Source organism: Rhinolophus sinicus, linkage group LG04 (assembly GCF_036562045.2).
Source record: "Rhinolophus sinicus isolate RSC01 linkage group LG04, ASM3656204v1, whole genome shotgun sequence".
Taxonomy (NCBI): domain Eukaryota; kingdom Metazoa; phylum Chordata; class Mammalia; order Chiroptera; family Rhinolophidae; genus Rhinolophus; species Rhinolophus sinicus.
Window position 1 is genome coordinate 154,806,991 of NC_133754.1, and position 24,876 is coordinate 154,831,866.

Here is a 24,876-nt window from a genome sequence, read left to right on the forward strand (position 1 = left end):
GCTGTGGAGAAAAAGGAACCCTCATACACTGTTGGTGGGAATGCAGACTGGTGCAGCCGTTATGGAAGGCGGTGTGGAGGTTCCTCAAAAAATTACGAATAGAATTGCCATATGACCCAGCAATCCCTCTCCTGGGTATCTACCCAAAAAATCTGAAAACATTTAGAGATAAAGACACGTGTGCTCCAATGTTCATTGCAGCTTTGTTTACAGTGGCCAAGACATGGAAACAACCAAAATGTCCTTCGATAGATGAATGGATGAAGAAGTTGTGGTATATATACACAATGGAATACTATTCGGCAGTAAGAAAACATGATATAGGAACATTTGTGACAACATGGATGGATCTTGAGAGTGTAATGCTGAGCGAAATAAGTCAGACAGAAAAAGCAGAGAACCATGTGATTTCACTGATATGTGGTATATAAACCAAAACAACAAAAGAACAAGACAAACAAATGAGAAACAGAAACTCATAGACACAGACAATGGTTTGGTGGTTGCCAGAGGGTAAGGGGGGTGGGGGGTGGGAGATGTGGGTAAGGGGGATCGAATATATGGTGATGGAAGGAGAACTGACTCTGGGTGATGAACACACAACGGGATTTATAGATGATGTAATACAGAATTGTACACCTGAAATCTATGTAATTTTACTAACAACTGTCACCTCAATAAATTTAATAAAAAAAAAAAAAAAAAAAAAAAAAAAATATACTAAAAAGGGGTGAAATTAATTTTCATAACATCTTATTTAACTTTATATATCCATAATGTTGTCATTCTAACATATAATCAATATAAAAGCTTACTAATGTGGAATTTTACATTTTTTTAACAGTCTTCAGGATCTGGTGTGTGATTTATATTTATAGCACATCTTAATTCAGCCAGTCACATTTTCAGTGCTGAATGCCCTGTGTGGCTGGTAGCTACTATATTGGATAGTGCAGATTTAGCATATTTTATTATAAATGCTTGATAAATGTTAAATATGATTATTAAAAACAATAGGAATTGGGAAATATGCTTGGCCCTGGTTTTGAGGGCGGGAGAAATGGAAACTTTGGAGGCGTGTGTCAAATCAAGGCATGATGATCGTATCTGTTAGTTTTCCTCCCTGTGCCTTGGCATGCCACACATGGCCTTGTCATCTAGGAACCCAGATTTTTTAATTCGAAGTGACTACAGAGAAGGGTCCTCACAGGAAAGATCCAGGGCCAGCCTGTGGGTGACTTGAGGGGACAGGAATGTGAGTTCCTCATTTCCCAGGGCTCATCTGTCACCATTGTCCCAGCTCCTACTGCTTTTACCTCTCACCACACCATGGAGCAATTCATCCAGGTCTCTGCTTTGCCTTGTGTCACACCCAGAATTTCTACCCGAGGGGTTTCTCCATGGGAGGTGTTTGGTTTCAAGATCTGAGCCATGTTTTCAAATAACATTTCAGCACTTTTGAGAGTGCCGTCATGGCAAGAGTGATGTTATTAGCTCAAGTGTTGGTACTAGAGGATGGCAGGAGCTCAGCCGCCCAGCGAGTTGGCTGCTCAGAGAAGGGTGTTGGGGAAGGCCCCACCTCCCAGCTATGTTTTTCCACTAAAGATTTAATTAAACCACTGCTGTGTCAATATTCTTAGCATGCTGCCAGCCTTTTCCCTTGGATGGAAACATGCTAGTCTCCACGCATGGATTCAGAGGGTAATTGGGGCTCCTGGGAGGGAAACCAGCATTGAGAGATGGCAGAGAATTATTCCATGGGGAGGGCTGTGTGGTACGGGGCTTCTGCTTGCTTCATGGTTTCTGACATTGTGTGTATATGACAGTCTCAGGCTCTGGACAAAGCTGCACCCCAGACAAGGAATAAGGGCGTTAAGCCCTGCTTCAAAGGCCTCTGTCAGAATTACTTCACTTCCTTTTTCTCCCCCCACCAGCTTCTCTCTTCCTATCCTGAAAGGGTGTCCAGTGAGCCAGCTGGGGTTGCCACCCGGGATCTTTAGAACCACAGTTCTTAGCCTGTCTTTTATTCAAGCAGCAATTTGTAACAACTTGAGTTTTATATCTGTCATGTCTCATCCTCTATAGGGCGACAAGGGAGGTGGTGCCACTATCCTCATTTTAAATGGCTGAGCAAATGGAGTAATTGAGAGGTCAAGTATCTTGTTCAAGGTCACTAAGGCTCAGACTTGGTATTTGACTTGACTATGCTGCTTTTCAAAATAATGGTCATAACAATAAAAATAATGGTGGCAATATGTAGTAGGTACCCAGTGAAAGGAAGCCATTATCATTACACAAATTAGATAAATGTATAACTGGCATGTTGGCACCTCTTTCTCCCTGCTACTGGGTCAGAAATGCTATCATTAAACAGACTTGCTTTGCATTTTAATGGGTAAAAGCAGATTCCCAAGGAAGCAGTGTATCCTTCAGGCACTAATTCTTGAGTGATGGAGAGCCAAAAGCTGAGGACGGGAGACAAGATAGGAGCCTGAGTTAACAGAGAAGAGGTGAAATGAAATGGGCATAGGCTGCCTAGAGGGTAGTGTCCACAGATGGATCTCCTCCATTTAACTTTGCATAGGGCCCCAGTGGCAGAGATGGCGACTGTTCATTGAATAGTTCACACACCCTCTCTGCATTTTCCAGTCTCCCTTGCAATTAGATTGGGTCATGTGACTTGTTGTAGTCAGTCGAAGTGGGGATATTGTGTATCTCTCCCTGGCCAAGAGGCCATTTATTTCCTCCATCCCTTCTGTTCTTTACCTTGACAATCTTGGAGACCATGTGTCCCAGAGGACTACAAGGTGAAGGATGGCCACCAAAAAAAAAGAAGTGGACGTGCTGAACCTGAAATTTTATGTTTTGATCCACAATGTCAAATTGCCTTTTACAAAAATTACACATCATATATTCCCAGAAACAACGCTGGAAAGGTCCTGTTTTCTGCATCCTGTCCATAGGGGGAGGTCACAAAGGATTGTTAATCATTTTTCATTTGTGTCATGTTACATATGAACACTATCAGCATTCCCTGGCCTAGCCTGCTGGATGATGTGAAACTCATCCAGCTGATGGCAGAGATCATCCAAGCCAGTCCAAACCGGAACTGCTCAGCTGACACAGAGAATTGGGAGGAATTATAAATGTTTGATGTTTTAATCACTAAGTTTTGAGGTGGCTAGTTACACAACAAATACAAACTGATACACTAACTATACATACAACTTCTTTACAAATTGTATTAATGACAATAACCCCCTATTGGTTTCGTGACTATAGCTTCCCGAAGTACATAACCTGCCAGAGAGAGTAACTCAGAACCTAGAAGAAACCACATATAATTCAATGTCCTCTGCAATAAACTACCTATGACATTTATTTCCTGGAAGTTTTCCAAAGGGAATGCCACTGAGATAGGTTCTCTCCCATTGAGAAGTATTTGCTTTAGGCGATCCAAAGGATCAGACATTCCATTCTGATTCTAATTTATCAAAAGACAGAATAAAACAGTATTCCCCAATAAAAGTCCTGTTCCCCTTCCCCAATAAAATCTTTAAAAAAAAAAAAAAAAAGACAGAATAAAAAATATTCACTTTCATTCATTGGAAAACTGAGGTGTGCTCAGGTGGAGAGGGAATTCCTTGGCTCTCCTAATCTTTCCCAGTTATTTCTTCACCCCAAAGGCACACTTTAATTTCACCTCTAGGTTGACAAATATTCGTCATTGGTCCTTTTTATCATTTAATGTTTTCTTTGCTGTGGCCTGAGGATTCTGTCCGCAGGAATATCAGGCCCTTCATTTTCTTAGCCCAGCCTTTTGTCTGGAAAAACATGGAGGAGAGGATGTGGGTGGCATCCTAACTCATCTCTTTAAGGTTGGTCCTGAATGCACCCAACAGCCCTCTGATTGGAGGGTTGACAAAATGCCTTTTGGTAAAATTATAGAGTAGTAAACATTAAGGGACTTTTGGGTCCGCAGAATCCAGTCGACCAAACTTCTTAATCTTTGCTCAGACTTCTTAGTAACAGAGCTTGGGCTAAAATACTTAAAGCTATTTCCCCTACTCTCTGCATATCAACTACTTAATATGGACGTGCTGGCAGTTGCTAATGCTCAGTCCTGGCCCCTCTTCTCACGCTGAGCTCTCACACCAGGTGAACTCATTTATTCCCAGACACATAAATATTGTTTTATGCCTGTGATGTCCAAATTGTATTTGTAAACTCCAGACTCATGTATCTCACTGTCTACTCACTGTCTCTCCTTGGACATCTTACAGATATATCTAAATTAACATGTCCAAAACAAAACTTTTAGTCACCGAAGTGGTCTAGCCCTCTCTATCCCATGTCACTGCCCTCACCCAGGCCACTATTGTCACTTATGCAAACTATCCCAATAGTTCCCATAAACTACTCGAACAGTTCCTGAATTGTTTTTTTTTTTCTTTTTCTTTGCCTCCCTCCAACCCATTCTCTACACAGCATCCAGAAAAATCTTCTAATTATGTAAACCAGATCATATCATGATTACTGGTTATGACCCCTTCCCATTGCACATGGAGTAAAATTCAAAATCCTCACTGTGGCCAGAAATCCTCATGATCCAGCCCCTACTTATCTCTAACTGCACTTCATCTCACTCTCACCCTTGGTCTCTCTGGTTTGGACACACTGGCCTTCTCTTACTTTCTCAAATGTGCTAAATTTGCCCTGCCCCAGGTCTCTGGCTATGCTATCTTCTGCTTGGGACTCTTCCCCTCCTCACACTCTAGACTCAGCTCAAACACAACATCCTCTGAGGGGCCTTTTCTGACGATTTACTGTTTTCTAAGTCAGCCCTGTTTTTCTTTTTATAGCACTTATTGTAACTTATAATTCTTTTATGACTATGTCCTTTTGCGCAAGCTCATTTATTGTCACTACTCTGTAAACACACAAAGAGAAACACCAAATCTGCCTTGCTTACTGTAGTGTATTTGTTCAATGAAAATCTGAAATCATCGTGTATCCTGACCAGGGGCTTATTATTAGAGAGTGGATTCTCGTACCTTTTCAGCCAGAGAGGTTTTTCTTCTCGGACTAGGTCTTTATAGAAAAAAATTCTTTTTCTTTTTGCTTAGAATTCTGTTTCCCTATTGATATAAATACAGGAATCTGAGGGCTAGTTTGGCAGGAGCTGTGCTATTGGCTTATTTACTTTGCTTTGGGAAACATGCAGATGTTTAGTAAACTGCAAATGCCCCGAGAGGCCTATTCATGTGTCTTTTAAAAATCGCCATCCATTCTTTCTGACCTCCTTCTATGTTTATTGCTTTGGATAATCCTAATTCAAGAAGATAAGTTAGAATCATTATTGCCAACACTCTGAGCCTCCTGGTCTTTAATGAATGATCTCAACACTTTACTCTCATTGACATAACCCATATAAATAAATCAGAATGGAACACTGCTGCAGGAGAAAGCAGGGTTTGAAGAGCCCACTGGGAAGAGTCCATTTGCTGGTCAGCAATACATAACTTAGATTTGTCTGTAACATGGAAGGTGATATAATGGTGGCAACAGGGTCTGCAGAAAAGTCTGACCCTTCACAGCCCTGGTCATCTGCTTGGATAAATTCCGACCTGGTGATGCTTCCTTTATTATGCAAACCGGAGGTGCCAAAAAAAAACATATACACATGACTTTTATTCATCTTTTGTTATTGGTATACAGTGAGTATTACAATTTTAATACAGTTATTTCCTTTCTTAAAATGTGTGTACATTTTTTTGGCACCCTCTGTATATACATATCAGATTGGTCCTTCTGTAGGTGATGTGAGCCAGAGAGGCCTAAATTCATGAGTTGTTCAAATGAACATTATTTTTTAAAAAAACACAAACAAATCCCTGAGTTGCTAAAAGCAGAGACCTCCGGTGTACTCCTGAATATAGGGGCACAGCAGGAGCATTCCTTGAGGAGTTTCCTCGGTGTGTAAATATTTGTGAAGCTGAAAGGAAGGGAAGAATTGGAAAGTACAGTGTCTATAAAGAAGATGACCAGGTACATAACTGTGAATGAACCCTTCCGAGAGAGGGCTCGTCCACCCCAACTTCACCATCTAAGACTTTCTTGAACTTTTCACATTTGCAGGATACACACCGTATCGGTTTCATCTGTGCCAGACAGTGAAGCCCCACAAGCCTGTGTCTGTAAGCTTCTCTGTTATGAAGAACTGGACCTACAGTCATGTACCAACAGACACTTATTAAATACACTTGATTGACACACCTTAAAAAGTAGGAAAAATCTTTCTGAAAGCCTAAATAAGTATTTTCTTAGCTCAGAAAATAGATGACTTAAATCAGGCCCTGTCTACTGCCTTGTACAAGAAACTCAACCCCATTTTCCATGTTTTAATGCGAAAGGTAGTTTCAAACACGAGTTGCCACTGGCAGAAGAAAGCAAGCAATTGCCCGCACAACCCGACTTCACCTTCGCCTTTGCTGATGTTGGCCCAGGTTCAGCGTCAACACCGATGCCACACACCTGCAGCCCGGGCTCCTGCACCGCTCTGAGTTCCCAGGCAGCCCTGGGCTGGAAGCACCAAGCACAAACACTGTGTTTCCCAGCAAGCCTCCCCACCCTACCCCCAGGCCAGGCCTTCCTCTTCCTCCACTTCATCCCCCAGCTGGGAACCTCTGGAGGATGGCCCACATGCTCCCACAACAGGGAGCAGGGGTCTGGGAGGCAGAGGACTTGGTCCCTGGTTTGCATCTGTGTCCCAGAGGAGGAGGATTTAGAGAGCTCGGTTTTGAGAGTATGTGGAGCTGGTGATCAGAGAAGTCTTTAAGCTGGTGAGTCGACTTAGCTAGTTAGCCTGGATAAATGCCATCCTGGGTTTCCTTTTGTTCACTTAAGGAAAATACTGTCAGCGTGCAGGATGGGCCCCCAGCGGGAGAGCTGACTCTGTGGAGACAATTTATTAGCAGATGCTTGGCTGAACCTCAGCTGTTCTCTCCAGTGACATCAGTGTGACAGGAAGATATTTGTTCAGGTGATGGGCTTGAGTGCGCCTCCGGCCAGACCCCCCATCCCCAGGGACCACCCTTCCAGCACTGAAAGGCAACTGGCTTAATCCTGTATCCTCTCAACTCGAAGAATCTGACGAACTTCTCTCAGTTACACTTTGAGGCTTTGGTGGCTAGAGTGACCTCCCTCAGAGATGCTAGAGGCCAGGTACAAGCCACACGGGCTGGGCCGCAAACCTGCGGTGGAAGGTCCCCAGCATCGGTGGGTCTTCTTGCCTTTGTCCACGTGGTCGGTCACCCTGCTGGGTGGTTTGCTCATGGCCCTGTGGTGGTATCAGGTTAGAGTAACTAGAGGGCTAGCACCCACATGCATTTTCAACGGAGTTTTTTAAACTAACTCATAGGATTGTTTAGCCTCGATAAGGCCTCTCAGGGGTTCAGGGATTTTTGATGTTTTAAATTTCCAATTTTTCAAGTTCTCAGTATTTTTAAAAAGGAAGAAATACCAAATAGGACTTTTAAAAAATCTTGTGCTATATTCTAAATGTTTAATATACTTGGTATATTTTCAGAATTATACGGTATCCCTAGTTAGAAATGACAACCAGACAGAATTGGAGATGTCTTAAATGTGAAGATTGGGTCAAACAGTTACTCTACTCTCAGCATCTCCCTGTCAGACCTCACTCATCCCTTCCATAGGCTGTGGCTCCTGGTCTAGACTCTCTATAGCCCTTTGGTATCACCAAATTAAGAGGTACCCTGGTGTCCTAGAAAAGATCAGAGGTCTCTTAGCCAGTAGTTTGAGCTTTATTGTTAGAAGTTGATGATTTCCCTGGTAAGTTTTTAACCAGTGGTGACTGCCATTTCCTCTATTGTGTTTTTGAAATTTATATTTGCTATGGGAGTCAGGATGCCAAAGGCAGCCTCATGTTGGGTGTTCTATTACCCATATCCTGCTACCCTCCACTTCAGGTTTTCTCAAGACCACAGGGAAAGAAAAAATGTCTTCTTTATGGGGATTACTCCTCATGAGAGCAATGTGTTCACCACTGTGTTGGTTTTGACATTTCCTTACAGAGAGTGATTCTAAAAAGGATGATGGGACTCAACACAATTCCATCCACTCTCCTCTAGACCCTTGTGGTTAGGCAGGTCATGTGACTAGTTCTGACCTGTGGGCTGTAGACAAAAGTGGTTTGTGTCATTTCTAGGCTAAATTGTACTATAGTTGAAACATGACCCTTCTCAGCTGTGTCTTTCCTTCCTGTAAGGTCTAGAGATGTGAGCCTTGTTCCTATAGAATAATAATAATAAAAAAACCCCTCCCTGCCATATACCTGAACGTATAGCAGAATAAGAAAAAAAAACTTTTGGTGTGCAAAGCCATTGAGATTTCAGAGCTCATTTGTTACCACTGCATAGCTTAACCTATCCTGATTGATACAACAGGTATTCTAAATTTTATTTAAACAGTTGAATCTTAAAATATTTAAAATACTCATATATGCATATTATTTTATGTATGACAAATATATGATTAAAATGTTTGGATTCATAAAATTGTGTGCAACAAACAAAACGAACTACAAATTAGCATTTGTTTTTGTTGCTTTTTTTTTTTTTGCATATATTTAGCACATGATGCAAAGATTGTTACCCAATATGAGCAGTGGGATTAGGAGTCTGTCAATCAAATTATCTCTGCATTGAATGGAGCCAGATACAGCCTATGGTCATAGGACGTTCAGTGGAGTAAGGAAGGCCCGGAATAGGAATCAGGCAATTTAGACACCACAGGATATTCTGGATCTTTCTTTGCATTGAGGCTTAATTCATCCTTCAGGATCCTTCTTCACTGATTCAATCCCACACTGGGCTGTCCCCTTCTGAACTGGTACGGCAGTGGTTATCCCTGCTTCACCTTAGTTAGAGTCTATCTCTTGTTGCTCATCCATTCATTCCACAAAGACTGGCTGAGCCTAGGATTGGCTCCCATATTAAATGATGGGAATGCAGAGATGTAAGCCAGCCCTTAGAGACCTCACAGTTTAGTGAGAAGTTCCCTTACAGTCTACTCAGTGTTTCATAGTTGTTATATTTGCTCCCTCCTTGTGGGGAAAAATGATGCCTTTCATTCCTCATTTATCTTCCACTTGCCCTGGCATCATGCTGGCAGTGTAGAGGCTGTTTCATAGATAGTTCACGTATGAGTCTGCTGGGCACACTCCTCAGTCAGTGCATCTCTATTGATGTTCATTAAAATCCATTCTCAAAGTGAAAAGTCCTGGTCTTAGTTCAGATCCATTTACCTGTCCTCGATTACTACAGTCTACTTTGGGTTGCTTCGTGTTATGTAATTCTGGCAAAGTCGTCCTCGTTTTCCATCCCTAAAACTTACTCAAGGATAGCAGGTCTTGCATTTGATAGCAAGCAACTGTGTAGACTTGTACATTTGACACAGTAAAGGCTGTGAGGTGGAAAAACATCCAACAGAAATCATAGGATCTGCTCATGAAAATGTTCTGTTAAAGTGTCATTAACATGAAATGCAGCATTTCATGGGAAGACCATCTCAAGCACCCCCCTTTTCTCCATCACTGACATTCAACTTGAAATGTACTCTTTCCATATACAAGTCAAAGCAAGACTTTTCCAAGTGTCAGCATCACAAGCTCAAGCTAGTTCTTGGCAGTGAACTGGATTTCCTTTTGCCTCTGGCAGAGTATTAGTAACCAAAGCAGAGCTAGGTGAGCAGAGCCACACCGATGGACTGGGGCCTCTCCAGATGCGAAAGACCATCTCGGTCCCAGCCTGCCCAATCTCCTACAGACATATGCCCCTGGTCCCTAGGGGTTCCGTGTGCACAGTTAAGGATGGCATAGCTGTATCCTTTCATTTTTTAGCTTTTGTAGGGCAAAGACCCAGCTTGTTCTCTCTGCGCAGAGAACAGCAATGGGCAAATAACCAGTGTTTGTCAGCAAGCTATATCTACAAGATGCAAAAGAGAGAGCCCAGGCAGAGGAGAGCAGCTCACAAACTGATCATGCCAAGTCCTGTCAAATAATCTTTTGCAAACTCGATGGTAATCAATGCCCCCAAGCACATCAGATGTGCCACTGAAAACCTCTCGCACCTTTGGCTGAATGTGGCTTGAGAATAGCATTTGGTGAGAAGATCTTATTTCCAGGCAATCCAGACTGCTGAATACAAAAGTGACTCTTTTGACATTGATAAATAATGTGACACGTGATTCCCCCCTTAGAAATTGTGCAAATCCTTAATTATGAGGGCACTTTCTCAGGGGCACATTAGAATATTGTGCTAAATTGAGTTATTTTCACCTTTGCCAAGGCTTTTATAACACTGCACAGTAAGCTGCCCTTAGAAGTTTTTGCTTTTGTTTGAAAATCATCAGTTCAACTTGCACTGATGTTTCCAGGAATTAAAAGGGGAAAAAAGCTCAGAAAAAATTACATAGCGTAAGACTCCTAAAATAGGGGCTTCCCCCCTTTGGGGGAACAGGTCACAAGATTGCAATTCGAAACAATCCCACAATTAATTCTTGAGCTATGCAGTCCAATTAGAACAAATGCTTCCTTTCTGGTTTAATTAGAGATGAGTATGTGCCTGTGATCTTATTTGTATAAAATAAGTGCTCATTGAACAAGGTTTGGATCAGGTTCAGCTTGTTAGAAATGCCATGAAAAGGGAGCTTTCTCTCACTGTCTCTGGCCCCTTTAACCCCTTACATGCCCAGAATGAACTTCTTCAATTTGAAGAACATAAAGAGTATCTTTGTGGAAACCTGGTGAACTTAAAAGAGGGCATGCATTTGTGGGAACCGGTGGTAAACAAACCCATCCTCTCACCTTTGCACACTTAGCATCTTCCCATCCTGTCTCCAGGCCACTGTAGATGTGAAATCAAGTTGCACATCTGATGAAGGCCACGCTATTACAGAAAGAGCAGACATCTGTGTGATGTGTATTCCTTCGGGGCTCACTGCTCAGAGTGTGAACTATGGGGCAGCAGCAGCAGCATGCCCTGGGAGCTCATTAGAATGCAGTCTCAGGCCCCCACCCCAGACTTAGGAGGATCTGCATTTTATCAAGATTCCCCGGTGATTTGTGTGCACATTACAATTGGAGGAGCACTAGTCGAAAAGTAGCAAATGATGGGGTTTTTATTTTTGAAAAAGAAGCGCCCTTGGGATCCCCAATGATACTACTTCACTTGAAGAGAAGCCAGCCCCTGGCCACCTCTCTGCAGTGGGAGGATTGCCACTTTGACCCCCCAGACTCTCCTAAAGACTCAAATGTGTCGCATCCTGCCTCCTCTTCTAGTAAGCTCCAAGACTGAAAGGACCCAGCCCCCTGGCATCTGTGCTGAGGGCCTCTTACCTCCCCTTTCAGCTCGGTGCTGAGCCCCTGCTTCACGTCTGAGCCCTGCTGGCTCTCTGGCTGCAGGAAGAAAGGATTCCTGCCCTCGAGGGCTCTCGCTCTGATGGACTAATTGAAGCTGGACATAGACGGATGAGTGGGAAAAGTCATGGGACCCCCAGGCCTCAGGTGCCACCAGTAACAGACCCATCATGAATCCAATATTGGAAAGGTCACACGTCTGGGAGGGGGGAGGCTCTGTCCTCATGGAAAGCTCCAGTATGTAGCATCCTGACATGTGCTGAGACAACTTTCAAGGCTGTCAGTGTGTTAAAGCGGACTTGACAAGCATGTCAAGTACCACCTTGATTTATTATTCTGCTCAGCAAGAGTTTGTCCAATTTTTTTCTCATTTATTTTGTCAGAAAGCAAAACTTGGGTCTCACAAAATGTCAGCATCAAGAAAGTCACAAACAGGCCTGAGGATCCCTACGTTCTGTTGTTTAGTCCTGGAACTTTCTTCAGAGAGCCTGGTGGGGAGAAGATACTAACATGTTCCTACTTCACCACATGGTGACTGCAAGAGGGTTGAGCAGGTAGTAGCAGATTTAAAATTTCTGTCCTCCCATCCCCGACACTGAGACTGATGTCATTGCTAATTTCCCAGGCCAGCTGGGTAAAGCATCATCAGTGGGCCTCACAGCTGGCCCTGGTCTGACCTGGTACCCTGCTTACTGCCACTGCCCTGGGGATGGATCCAGCCCTGCAGCCCTCACAACATTGTCTGGATACCAGGGCAGGACCTCAGGTGTCTCTGCACAGCCTCAGCTCTCCCCTAACCCACAGCTCCAGCATGTCACACGGCCTGGGTAGTGCCTAGCAACTGTGGCCCATCTCCCCGGAGAGCTTGGCCAGGGGAGCTTCCTGTGCTCCCTGTTCCAAAGGACCTGCCCCGTAGCCCCGAGTACCTTGTTCACTTCTGACAAACAACTTTGCTATGGCAACACATTGGGATAATTTGAAGTTTACCAGTTTTACAGTTTTATTTGTATTTATTTGTAAAGCACATTTAGTTAGATAGTTGTAGAGCTGTGAGACTAAGGAGTTCGTACCTAGTAATTTTGCATATTGTAATAAAAAATAAGAAGTTAAAAAAAAAGTATAGCATAGGCACAAGGGTAGAAAACCAGATCAGTGGAAAGATCAGAGGCACTGAAGAGAACGTTCAGAAATAAAGACATGTGAACTAAATATGGGATTTTTTTTTTTCTGGGATGGTTAAGGGAGTCTTCCTGAGAAATATGGCTCTTGTCTTGCACCTTAAAAGGAAGTGGGGCCGGGAAGGAAGGTTATTCCAGGGCTGGAGCAGCGTTAGCAAAAGCCTGGACGCCTAATGGGACAGGGCTGGGTCCCTGTGGCTCTATTTAATGGTGAGAGTGAGGTGGGGGAAGAGGAGGAAGGTGAAGCATCATGTTTCTCCTGGTGTTTTTAGCAGGAGAAAAAAAAATACCAACAATTTAGGGATATGTTCTAAGAGGATTGAACAAATTCATGTCAGAGACAGAACTGTAAAATTTACCTTCACAAGGGGGAAGGTAGATTCATATTCACAAGGGGGAGAACTGCATCCCTGTAAAGCCCAAAGAACAAGATAACACGAGAAGTGACTCCTTGTATTCGTGACTCCTTGTATTCAAAATGCAGCAGCTTGTCGGATCATGAGGGCTCTGTTCTCAGCCAGTTTGCTCACATTCCTGGCAGACAACTTGCATTGGCATCCATGTAATCCTTGCCAGAATGGGAAGCCCCCAAGCTAGGTAGAAGACAAAATATTTTCATCATTTGACATGATAAAGCATGTGGCTCTTGAGTAAGAAGAACTGGCACAACCTTGGGCATGTTCTGTCTTATCCCATCCACTCCATCCCTAGTGGGAAACAAGTATCCACTGGCCAAAACATCAGAGAGGGTCTCCTGGTGGTCTGGGAGGGACAGAAGCCATGCCCTTTCTGTACAAACTATATGTGGCCTTGACTTTGCACTGATATGAATTCTGCCACCTGTTCAGTACAGGTTTTTTTTTGTTGTTTTTTCTTTTTTTCTTTTTTTTTGCAGGTGTGTATGCTTTCTCATTGATCCCCTTAGAAATACCCAAATGGGACTTCTAGTGGTGTGTACTAAGACCAAAAATGCTTGCAGATGTATGGTTGAAAACATTTGTTTCACAGGACTGACACTATAAATAAGATGTGGATCAGCAAGAAGGCAATAGTTTGTATGGGTGGCCTTGTCTTCATGGCAGAGAAATTTCCCAGAAGCGCGCACTGGGGCTGACTCGATCCAATGAAGCTGCCAAGTCATCGCCGCGAAATGGTGCACAGCTGCCTTGATGCCAAGTCCTTTCCCTCAGTGTTCAAACCACATCTGCGATCATCTCTAGAAACTTCCATAAGAGCCTGGGGGCTCTTATTCATTGGGTGGGCGCCATGCATGTGAAATTCAGTCTCCCCTATGGATGGATGGTAGAGGAAGCCTCTCTCTCTGTGTGTGTGTGTGTGTGTGTGTGTGTGTGTGTGTGTGTGTGTGTGTATGTAGAAAGTCCCAACCAGTGGGCATTGTGCTCCTATTAGTGGTGGATGCAGGAGGCCATGGCTGCATCACAAGTGAGTGCTATGGGAGTTCTCACTTGTCCCCCAAAGAGAGGAAGGAAGATTCTTGCCTGCTCTTGGGAAAGACTGAAAACTTGGAGCAGGGGATTTACCTGGTGGGTGGCCAGGAGCACAGTGGAACCAGCGGTGGGCGGGGAGCAGTAGAAGCTGCTGGGGAAGAAGGAAGGGTAAGATCCATATATTATAGCCTAGCTCCTGCTTGTAGCCAATGTGGGCCAACTGGAGGCCAAGGTGAGCAGGGGAGTGGGGAAGAGAAGGCAGGAAGCCAAAGTGATTATTCAGTTCAGTAGCCAATCAGCTGGCCAGAGAAAATAAAACAAGCAGGAAAACAGCACTTCTCCATGACAGAATGCTACTGGAGCACAGCAGTTTAAAAATCTTTCTCTCGAAGCAATAAAACGTTCACATAGTTGGGAAGAAACCATGGGCCTCCTTTGCTGTGCTCCCTAAACTTTGTTTTGCACCCCCATTTGGAAGTAAATGAAGGCACTGTGTGGGGTTCTCTGCCATCCATGATCTCAGTCAAGCCTCACAATCTTAGGTCCTTTAACAAAAGGGAAATTGAGGCTCAGAAGGTGAAGTGATTTGTTCAAGATCATAGTGTAGGATCACAAAGCCAGGTCTTTGGTGACACGCCTGGACAATAACAGAAGGTCCCAGCCCTGGTCTTCGTGGGAGATACTGTTAATGACAAAGGGGGTTTCCCTCCTCTTGTGGCACCAACACTGAGTATTACTCTGTCCGGGAACTGTAATAGGTACTAAAATACACGACCTACTTTGCTCCTCACAATCCTACGTGTTAGATATCATTACCCCATTTTCTGTAGCAATCTGAGGAAAGTCTTCCAAGGGCACACAGCAAGGTCATTACCCAGCCAGAATTCAAGCACAAACCTATCTGGTCCCAAAAGCCATGCTCTGTCCTCTGCACTATACTGCTTCCCTAAAGCAGAGAAGGCCCCGCTGACTCCCTGCCTCTGCATCCCATTTGCAGGGGCTCTGCCCAGGAGAGGAGGTGTACCCATGAAAAATGCCCATTACTCATGGGCCTCCCAGGCCTCCCAGTTATTAAGCCCTTAGAGCTTCCCCTTGGCCTGGTGACATCATTGCGTAATGAAGGTGACTGTGATGCCCAACTGCGTGCACAAAACAAAGGTCCCTTGTTTGAATTTATCATCCAGACTCTCCTTGTGCAAGACTGAGCCTCCGCTGGTAATTAAGGAAGATGGCTTAACCTGGCTGAATGAGAGCAGGGCTCGGGGCAAGGTGGCAGAAGAGGAGACCCAATGTCAGCTCTTAATTTGACATGGTAATGAAGGCACCTGGAAAAGATAATAAGGGCTTACCCTGGAAAGAGGAAAGCTCAACACTAATCAGAAGCCTTCCTTTAACATAGTTTTCTTGCCAAGTTGCTAAATAGATTTTTTTGGTCTCCTTTCATTTCTCAGCTGATCCTTCAATGGAGCTATGACTGAGGGGTCCCAGGCCCTGAGGTTGATCACTGTCTACTCAGCACATTATGCTAAGACACATTGCGTGGATTCTACTGCACAAACTACAAAGGTTCAAACCCAGCTTTGCCACGTTCTAGCTGTGCGATTTTGGACAAGTTACTTAAACTCCCCATTTCTCAGTTACTACATCCAAGTGACAATAATGATACTAGTACCTACTTTATGCTGGTGTAAGGATTAAAGCGAATTAATACAGTATATGTTAAGTGCTGTGGACAGTACCTAGTGCACAAGCACTGTGTGTTTGTTATCGTTACCTTGACAACTTTCTTATTTTTCTGCACCTGTATAATATCTTGCATAGAGCACGTTTTCAATAAATGTCCCTTCTCTCTGAGCAACTTCCGATGTTTTCAGCACAAAAACAAAATGGTAATTATGTGATGTGATGGAGGTGTTAGCTAATGCTATGGTGGTGATCATTTTGCAATATATAAATGCATCAAAGCAACACTTGCTAGACCTTAAACTTTCACAAGTTGTATGTCAATTACATCTCAATAAACCTGGAAAAAATAATAACAAATGTTCCTTCATTACATTTTCTCTGTTCCTGTCTCCTGTCTCTTTGCCCCTGTCTCTCCGCAAGCAGTGACTCTATGTCTAGTGTCATACACAAGCTAAAGCGAGATGTGGTGGAAGACTCATTAACCTGAGATCCAAATTAATTAATAAGGAAGATGACAGTAGTTACAGTGTTTCTGTGTTCACTCCTTCCCAAGGTTGAGAGGCTCCCTTTCACATTCTCAGCATTTACATTTATTTTTTCTATAACATTTTTTAATTCTTTTGAGTTTCAGCTATCTGTTCGTGAACTTTTCAGTTTAGTGTGAATTCTGAAATCTTTTAAAAGCCATTGTTTTTAATTCACCAGAATTCTAGCAATTTGAGAATTATTTGACTAGCTTCAATAGCACTAATGTTAGTTACAAATTTTTTATAGTCATAAGACTTCATGTTGGATGATACAATTTTAATAGCTTTTGGAGATACCTGCAAAATTAATTTGTCTGATTTTTAATTCTCTTCACAGTAGCAGTTTTAAGAATTGTTAAGAAGCATTATGGGATTTTCACTTCTTATGGCTATATTTACTGTTCATAAAAGTATATTTTAATGTTTCCATATAAGGTCAATACCCCATTCATCGTAAGTATAAATCTCTGAGGGAGGATCTGATATTGCATGGCCATTAAAATGTTAACATTTGGCTACTGTCAGAAAACAAATTTGAGAAAAGTCCTTGGTGAAAGAATGAGGGAAAGAAAACAAATTGGAAACAATAAAGGTGATATGCAAAAAAGATATTTGAACATCTACAAAGAGGAAGAAGGATCTCCTCACAGGTAAAAATGAAAGGCTGATTCACACATAAATGCATCCAAAAGAAGTGTATATTTATATTTATTATGTTCATGAATATATTTATAAGATTATAGGTGAATTTAGAATATTAAGTATATTGGTCATTTGGTGACGTGATCCTTAGAAGAATTCACTCCATCTCGTCTCTATTCTGTGGTGAAAGAATTTGCTTCTTGCCTGTCTGTTACTTGAGAGTATCTTAAGCAGAAACAGAGTGAATGACTAATTGTTGGAGAGATGTAGTGGGGCCTCCATAATAAATTAATAGGAAGGAAGGCTAGAGGATTATTTCTAGTAAGTACCTATATTGAAGTAAAAGATATGTACAGTGGAGTGTAAGTCATGAACATACACCAAAAGATAACTTTGTTCCCCCTCCCAGGTGCTATGCAACCTCCCCGAAAGTAACCACTGTCCTGACTTCTGTCACCACAGATCAGTTCTGCCTTTAGCTGTATATTTTGAACTTTCTAGAAATAGAATCATACATAGGAACTCTGTAGTGTAGGCTGCTTTTGCTCAGCATAATGTTTGTGAGAGATGTTCATGTCGTGTGTAGTTATAGTTCTTTTGTTCTCACTGTATAATGTTCGTCAGTAGGAACACCCTGCAATTTATTTTTTTTAATTAAAGTTTATTGGGGTGACAATTGTTAGTAAAATTACATAGATTTCAGGTGTACAATTCTGTAATACATCATCTATATATCACATTGTGTGTTCACCACCAGAGTCAGTTCTCCTTCCATCACCATATATTTGATCCCGTTTACCCTCATCTACCACCCCCTCCTCCCTTCCCCTCTGGTAACCACTAAACTATTGTCTGTGTCTATGAGTTTCTGTCTCTTTATTTGCTTGTCTTATTCTTTTGTTGCTTTCAGTTTTATATCCCATATATCAGTGAAATCATACGGTTCTTGACTTTTTCTGTCTGATTTATTTTGCTTAGCATTTTACTCTCAAGATCCATCCATGTTGTCACAAATGGCACTATTTCATCTTATGGCAGAATAGTATTCCATTGTGTGTATATATCACAACTTCTTTATCCAATCATCTATCAAAGGACACTTTGGTTGTTTCCATGTCTTGGCTGCTATAAATAAAGCCATCCATTCTGTTTTATTGTCGATGAACATTTGGATGTTTTTCAATTTAGGGCTATTACAAAGAGAGTTGCTATGTACATTCTAGTACATGTATTTTGGTGAAGATATATATATATATATATATATAGTCTAAAAGATTTTGAAGATTTCTGCAAAGTTTTAATTGACTGACTTTAATTTGACTTCATACTAACTTGTTGACCATACCTAGGAGTGGATTGGCTGGGTTATAATGTATGCATACTTTCAGCTCCAGTGGATGTTGCCAGTTGTCTAGAATGGTTGTATCAGTTTACATTCCCACCAGCAGTGTATGAGTCCCAGTTCCTCTACATCATTGCCAACTGTTGGTATTATCGTGTACCAAGCACATTTCATATGCTTATTTACCATTTTGACATTCTCTTTTTCTGATGTGCTTATTCAATTCATTAGCACATTTTAAAACTGGATTACCTGTTTTTCCTATTGATTTGTAGGAGTTATATATTCTGGATACAGGTTATTTTGGTGGTACATGTATTGCAAGCATATTTTCCCACTCTGTGGCTTACCTTCTACCTTTCTTAACAGTATATTCTGATAAACATATATTGTTGATGTAGACCAATTTGTCAATCTCTTCCTTAATGGTCAGTACCTATTGTGTCCCGAGGCTAGACGATTTTTAATGTCCCTCCAATGCCAAAATTCTGTGATTCAGTGACTCTCCGGTAGCTTTTCCACGTGTTCCTTTCAGTCAGACTGTATCAGTTGTGCTCTTCCTGTTTGCAGGAGCAAAGAGCCACACTCAGGTTGCACCATCATAAGTTGGTGATGCTCTGGGATAAGTGGGTACTGAAGAAGATAGCAAACAGACCCTGCCATCACACATCCTGGTGGCCGGGAACTTGGAACAGTGTCCAGGAACTAGAACTTAATTCCAGGTACAGCACGACTCTTGTCACCAGATGACTGGAGCCTCCGTCCCTGCAGCAGTGTCCTAACACATGTCATCATGTGACTCGGCCATTCTCTCTGTTTCTCTTGCTCACACCACACTATTGTCTCAGTACCTTTCTTCTCTCTCTGCCTCGTGGCTTCTTCTTACTGTCTTCGCTCTGTGAATCTCTCTTTTAAAATGTAGTGTATTCATTGAAAGTTGGCGATACAGTAAGGCCAGCAGGTCAGGAGATGACTGCCATTGAAAAGAGAGTTTGTTAGTCACAGATTCCAAGAGAAGGTTGTGAACCAGGCCACAGGAGGCCCCAGGAGAACTAGGGTCAGTCATGAGGTGGAAGGAGAGGGAAGAACTGTGGGCAAGACCCTTTATTGTGGTTTCCATGAGAAGGGAGAGGATGAGGCGGGAAATACAAGGCCCTGCGGTGATGGGACAGGCAGATAGTGGCCCAGAGAGCAAGAGATCCATAAAGAAGGTGGATGGGGTGTGGGTTTGTATTTGAAAAGTGTGCTTATGGACAAATTGTTTTCTGTCTCTAGGAACTGGCTAACCCAGGGATGGGTGGTTCTTCCCAAATCAGCAAGGCCCCAGGTGTCAAAGCATCAGAATGTAGAAAATAAAAGGCATGGTTACTACAATCTCTTGCCTCCCTCTCCTCCTGAGAACTGTCAGTGCCTTAATATAACTTCATTCGAGAGACTCCCCGTAGGAGGCGGACCTGTCCAGCAAAGCCTGTGTACTTCTGAGCTGAGCTCCCTAATACCTAGCCCCCACCCCCTACCCCATAGCTGGCTGGCCATGCTGGGGATCTGTACCTCACCAGCACCTGCCAGCAGGGACCAGAGCGTTGCCTCATGTGGTCAGTTCCCTTCAGAGGGGACAAGGTGAGCTTTCACCTGCCTCACCCCGAGCCTTTCCATCTTCCCTCCTCAGCCCCCAGACATATCTGTTTCCACCTCAAATTTCTAGAGTATTTTTTTTTCTATTCTTCTTTTATGGAACTTTTTACTTTCTGCAATTTAATATATGTTGTTTGTGTATCGGCCTTTCTCCCCATTAAAAACACGCATGCATCTGGAAGCCAGGATTTATTTAACTTGACTCTTTCCTTTTCTGCATCCAGCACAATGCTTGGAGCACCAGTGTTCAATGAATACTTGTTGAATAATAGAAACCTAGTATCTTATGTTAGGTCCCCACAAAAGCTGGCCCCAAAACAAGGATACACAAGTAAGTTGTTGACTTGGGTAATAATTCTGGAAGTGCCGGTGGGGGGTGGGAAAGGGGAAAGGGAAGATTGGAGAACTGCTGGTACAGTAAGCGTTAGTGAGCTGTTTACCCCTGGCGGCAATTGGGGCTCAATCCTGCCGGTACTCTGTGTGGGACACAGCTGAGAGTTGTCCCATCTGGGTTATTTATCCACATATCACTGGGTGTGGGCTTCCCCTGGGCCAGTTAACTTGCTCACACATAGTAGAACATGTTTATGTGGCCAGAGCAGACCCTGCACAGGTTCCTGGGTAGCTATGCTAAGAAACCAAGCCATTGCCCGGTGAGTGCCAATGAGTTATGGGTGGTGCACCAAGGCATCTGCCATCCCTAAATTGTAAAAACAAAGTTAAATAGCCACACATCCTAAAATTAGGTACCTGACACTATTGGTCAAGAGACAGAGAATAAAGGGACAGTTTTAAGGAAGTTTCCTCATGAGGAGTGGCCATCTGACATTGGTGGTAGGTGGCTGATGGGCCTTCTGCCTTTTCCCACTCTATGCCTGGCTCCCACAGCTGGGAACAGCTGGGCTGCCTCCCAGCTAAAATATCCAGAAAACCATGGCACGGCCAAGGCAGGCCTTGTGTGAAGCAGGGCCTGACAGCTGTCATGATTTCACGTGAGCCCCCCCTTACTCCAAGCAGCAGGATTACTCTGAGGTGCCGCTTTCCTATTTTTCCCCTTCCCTCAAAGAGAGGCCACTTCTGCCCTTTGTGGAGCATGTGATGACCATTTCCTCCCTTGGCAACATCTGATTCCTGGCTACAGGCTAGGTCAACCTTTCCTTATTTTGTTGGGAGTTCTCCCACTGCACAGAGGAGGGGCCTCTCAGAGCCTCTGTCCACACTGCCTGGAAGTGGAGAATGGCAGACCCGCAGGTAAATGGAACCACAGTGAGCAGGAACCAAGCTAAGTTGGACCCTTCCTCCCACTTCCCGCCCAAACCCAGCTTAGGAAACCCATGTTAGAAAAGCAGCTGAGAATGGGGTGGGAATGCAGTGGAAAGTGGAAACTGTGACTCGAAACCCTCTGGAGTTTGGCTTGAATGCAAATGTCATCACTTTGCTCAACACACATAAGCATCTCAGCAAAGTTCCCTGCTTCAGACTTCCTTGAATTTGGCAATTTATATTTTATGTTTCTGAACACTCTTCTGGAATAATCTGTCAATTAACATATACCAGATTCCCTTTCTTTTTTTCTGTTAGCAAAACCCTACAAAAATGTTTCCCGAACCCATCAGTTCCCCCGAGTTTTCTAGTAATCACAAGCAGGCCTTCCCATGTGTTGGCCGACCGTGGTGTTCCGTAACATTCCAGCGGCACCGCAAGTGTGAGGCCTCCCCAAGGACAAAGTTGTCCGTCATGCTCTGGCCGCGATCCTAGACTGGGAGGGCCAGGTACAGCTGTCAAGTCCACAAGGGCTGGTTTTTTTTGTTTTTTTTTTTCAAATAGAACAAATTGATTCTTGATTATGTTTTACATACAGTAATATGGTTATAAGAAAAAAAGAGAACAAACAGAAAAGGTACTGCAAAGTGGAAACTGGGATGATGTGGCAAGAACACTGGCTTAGGAGCTCATCCCAAAACACTCATAAATAGCACTGTGACCTGGGACAAGTCCCTCAACATTGCTAACGTCAGTTTCCCCCTCATCTATAACATCGGACCACATTCCAGCTCTTAGGAACACACAGATTTTCAAAATACACAGATATGGATATCCTCAGACACTTTGGATAAGGAAAACAGTGCCTTATGTGATAAACAGATAGTGGACCAAAACCTAAGTGGTGCACATAAAGGGACGGCACAGGGAAGATATAGCATTGGTTGGTGATGTCATCTCTCAAATTTAATAATTTTCATGAAGTGTTTTATGGAGTGTATGAGCAATACGTTGAAGCAGAATATGCTGTTCTTTTGAATCAACATTTAAAGGTTTTTCTCCCATGCGTTTCAGGTGTCAGAATAACAGCTTCAATTGTTTTACGAACCTCTACCCCTTGTGCATCAGCATCACTAATTCACAAACCAGCCCACAGAGTGGCATTCTTCTGCCTCTACTACTGGTGAAGAAATTGAGCTGCGGAGAGGTTAAAGACCTTGCCCAAGGTCACACAGCTGGTAAGTAGCAGTGCTGGGATCTGAAACCAGAGCCTGTTTCTGTCCATTCATCACCAGCACCATCCTGGTGATGCTGAGTGAGATGCTCTGAAAACAATGCCTTTACTCTCAAATTTACTGGGCTTCTGTCCAATGTGCTTGATACCGTAGAATGGACTTTTGGAAATACTGAGGCATGACTGAGAAGCTATCTTTGTCTTCAGGAGGACTCTAGGGGCACAGGCTGTATGAATCATGGGTGAGCTTATTCCCAACAAGAAGGCAGTCTCTAGCTTGTTGGGGCTCTGGGACACCTGTTAGAGATAACACGGGACAGCTTGTCTGGACATCTGTGTTTGCATCTTCCCCAAAGGGGTCATTTTCTCAGGGACTCTTTCACTCTAAGGTTTAAGTTTCATCCAATCATATAAACTGATTTTCCTTTTGTCTTTTGCATTTGACTGTCCAAGATTCCAAGAACAGGTTTTGCAATGTCACCAGATCAGTAAAGTGTTTCTCACTAAGCTCAAGTTTTCATGGTTTCATCTAAAGCTAGAAACAGAATTAAGCAATTCTGAAATGACCATCAGACACCAAATTCTATTCTCAGCCCCTTGTGTGGCAAGGAAGGAATGATGCAGTTTGCCAAGTCCATCCCACACGGCCAGCCTGAAAATGGGTCCCAATTCAGTCTTTTCCTTGTTTTAATTTGTTTATTTGTGATGGGACTTGCTGCTTCTAGGAGGGTCCTATTTAAAAAAAAAAAAATCTCAGACGACATCAAAAAGTTCTGACAAAACAACATCTTGATGGTTTAAGTGTAAATATGTCAGAGACATATGGTTTCTATTATTCCTGAAATAACACATGGGCTTAAAAATCAACGGGAAAACTATTTGGTAAAACACATTGAGAACTTGGCTAAATGTTTTTTAAAGACCAGTTCTGAAGCCTGAAGGGAAAATCGCCCCAATGAGGAAAAACCCAGGAAGCTCCACACCACCCCCTACTTGTTTGTTTCTTTTCTTGATCAGGATGCCATTTATGCTGCCACCAGAGAGAGCACTGAGTTATCTGCCATCACAGGAAGTTTATTTGGCAAGTTATGGTTTGGTGGACCAGTCCGGGTCCTGATCCTGTCCCTATTGTTAGTTTCAGGCAAGTCCATACATCTGAAAAATTGAAAAATAATATAATCTCATAGGATTGTTATGAGCATTTGGTCTGTGACATGTCAACTGTCTGGCACATAGTAGATGCTTAAAAAGAGGCAGCTTTTAAAATGATTATTGTTCACTTGAAAAGCAGTGATGGGAGACTGGATAATGGATTCCACGATGGAAATTGTTTCTAGAGTATGAGTAATCCATGGGATCCTATGAGGTCCTCTACTTATCTCCCCAACCAGAGGAACAACTGGTGGGGGAATAGGGTAACTACCAAATGCTACTAAACAGAAAGAAACAAGAACAAGCCTCGAACTGGGAGGTCAGAATAAAATCAGTCTCCAAGGCACTTAATCCTCAAAGCACACTTTTAAATGGCTTTTAAATCAAAGGATATTCATTTTCACCTGATAAGATTGGATTATAATTGTCAATAAATAAATTTTTAACTGCTTTATTAACTCATGGCTGACCTACAAAAAACTGTTTGTAAAGTGTATAAGTTTATAGGGTTTATATAACTGTGAAATGATCACCAAAATCACTATAGTGAACACACCCCATCACTCCTCAAAGTTTTCTCCTGCCCCGTTGTGATTCCCTGCAGCTCTTTCCTTCACCCCACGTCCCCAGGCAGCCACTGAAATGCTTTCTGTCACTGCAGATGTTTGTCTTTTCTAGAATTTCATATGAGTAGAATAATAAAATATTTACTTCCTTAATCTAACTTCTGTTACTCCACATTATATGTTGAGACTCATTCTGCCATTGCGTGTATCAGTAGCTCATTTCTTTTTATTGCTGAATAGTATGCTATCATATAGATATACCCTAATTTGCTTATCCATTCGCTGTCAATGGCCATTGGCATTGTTTGCAGTTTGTTTGTTTGTTTACTATTACAAATAGGCTTTTACTATTACAAATGCTATGAATATTTGTGTATAAATATTTGTGTTTTCTTTTCTCATGATAAGTACCAAAGAGTGGAAAGGCTGGATATTTTGTTAGGTATATGTTAAATTTTTAAACTGCCAAACTATTTTCTAAAGTGGTTGTACCACTTTGCATTTCTAGCTGCTGCAGCACATTAGAGTTCCAGTTGCTCCCCATCCTCGCCCACATTTGGTCTGGTAAGTCTAACTAATTTTATGCATTTTAATAAGTATATTTTGGTATCTTACTGATTTTATTTTGTGTTTTCCTAGTGACTGTGGGGTTGGCCATCTTTTTGTGTACTTACTTATAATTGCTATGTCTTTTTTGGTGACGTATGTGCTCAAAACTTTTGCTCATTTAAAAATAAAAACCTTGGGTTCTTTATTTTTTTAA

The 24,876-nt window shown here is 42.6% G+C and overlaps 1 long non-coding RNA gene across 1 annotated transcript in view; it reads left to right on the forward strand.

Annotated features, from left to right (window-relative positions):
• LOC141571141 (uncharacterized) overlaps nucleotides 1–24,876 on the forward strand; it is a 366,264-nt gene that overhangs the window by 247,090 nt on the left and 94,298 nt on the right. The window contains exons 4-5 of the long non-coding RNA XR_012495824.1: nucleotides 22,236–22,399; nucleotides 24,622–24,677. This is a non-coding gene — a long non-coding RNA (uncharacterized LOC141571141). The remainder of the gene's footprint in view (nucleotides 1–22,235; nucleotides 22,400–24,621; nucleotides 24,678–24,876) is intronic.